Below are 2,157 nucleotides of genomic sequence, written 5' to 3'. Positions count from 1 at the left end.
ATAGATACATAGTGGGCCATCAAAATGTTTTCACTAATTTTAAAATGCAGTGTTTTTCCTTTAATTTAGTTATATTTTCTAATTTCCACTAAGATACTCTTTGACCTATGTCTTACCTAGAATTTTTCATTTTAATTTCCAAATACGTATTTTTCTAATTATATTTTAGTTAATTTCTAGTTTAATATTATTGTGTTCAGAGAGTATGGTCTTTATGATATAAAATATCTGACGTATTTGATGCTTTCCCATGGCAAAGTAAACAGTCAAATTTTTGTAAAAATTATGTGTCTTTTTCAGTTTTTAGGAAAATATATATACATGATATATATGTTACACATGTTATATATGTCATAGGTGTTACATATATGTGTTATACCATTTTTCAAGTGATCATAAACATTTACTACCATTGAACATATGTCAGCCTGTAAAGTAATTCACAGCACATTCCCAAAAGCCATTATGTACATAGTGTAGTAAATTAATATAGAAATCAATAACAAACGATAAATTGAAAATCCTGATATATTTGGAAATTAACCATTTGAATTCTAAGTAACTCATCTATAAGTAAAGAAATGACAATGGAACTTTAAAACTATTTTGAACTGAGTAACAATATAATTTTAATTTATTAAAACATGATGAGATTATTGCAGCCAAGTTGAGAAAGAAACAGATAGATGAGAGATAGATGAGAGGTACATAGATAGATAGACAGATAGTCAATATCCCAGTATCATCTACCTGATGGTGGTTGTATGTGGATGGATTCAGATAAAGGCACACTAAATAAAACTTCATAGCCTCTAAATGCATCTATTAAAAAGAAGAAACCATTATAGGTCTTCCATAATTGAGGCAGCATGGTACTTAGGCAAGGATAATACAAAATACTAAAAGAACAGAATAGAGATACCAGAAATACATCTACACTTCATTTATTTGAAAGACAATACTGCAGACCAGTTCAATAAATGATGCTATAAAAAAGCCAACTTTACCTCTGTTTCATATTATGCAAAAGAATTTATGATTCCAGCTATATTGTAAAACTTAATGTGAAATTTAAAATAAACTTACACAAACTATCATAGGATAATCATTTCTTGATTACATTTAGGCCTAAATGTTGTAAACAGGACACAGAAAGTACTAACCATAAAAAGAATATATTGATCAATTGGATTACAGAAAAATAAGAACCATTTTCATTAAAAGACACCACGGGAAAATGAAATAGCAAGTCACATAGTGAAGAAAGATATTTGCAAATAATAATATTAGTAACAAAGTGGTCATATTAAGAATAAATAAATCACTTTTAGAAATCATTAGGAAAATTCAAATAACCCAGTAGAGAATATGAGCAAGAAACTTCAACAGGCATTTCAAATCAGAGAACAGTACCCTGGCCAATAAACCTGTGTAAAAGTTTTAAATCTCTTTGGAAATCAGGAAGTACAAACTAAACCCACAATATGACACCACTGCCACTACACACATACAATAACATGCATGCATACATGCACACACTTATACACACCCTAGAATAGATAAATTCAAATGAAGGATAATGTTAAGTGTTGATGAGAATTGAGATTAGTAGAAACTCTTATTTCTGGTGTGGTTAAATGTCTAACACAGCTTTGGGGAAGGTCACCACAGTAAAAATTCAATTTAAATAAAGGAAAGATGGAAGATGCACTGTGGGCTCTGACACATAGCAGGGATGGCAGATTCCTGGGTAGAGAGAAGCTTGTTACTCTGGATGATGAGAGAAATTCTTTGATTAGGCCATGGAGATTACATATTTTATATTTATATTGTAATTAATATTACATATTGTTATATTTATTTATATATATTTAGGGTGTTTCCTAAATTTTAACAATACATTATAAACACATACCAATTTAATTTTAATCACCTATAAAAGCTCTGCTTATTTACAGCTCTGCTCCCGCATGTTATGTCATTGATGTCACAAATTGCATCTTTATATATCATGTGCCCATTAACATAGACTTACAATTATGCTTTTGTCTTTTAAATTTTGTGGAAGAATAAAAACTGGAACTATCAGCAAAAATTAGAAAATGAGTGGTTTTTTATATTTATGCATATATTTCCCTTTACTGGAGAAGTTCTTAT

This window comes from Equus quagga, unplaced genomic scaffold, assembly GCF_021613505.1.
Source record: "Equus quagga isolate Etosha38 unplaced genomic scaffold, UCLA_HA_Equagga_1.0 HiC_scaffold_15150_RagTag, whole genome shotgun sequence".
In the NCBI taxonomy this organism is placed as follows: Eukaryota; Metazoa; Chordata; class Mammalia; order Perissodactyla; family Equidae; genus Equus; species Equus quagga.
Note: the sequence above shows the minus strand (reverse complement) of the source record.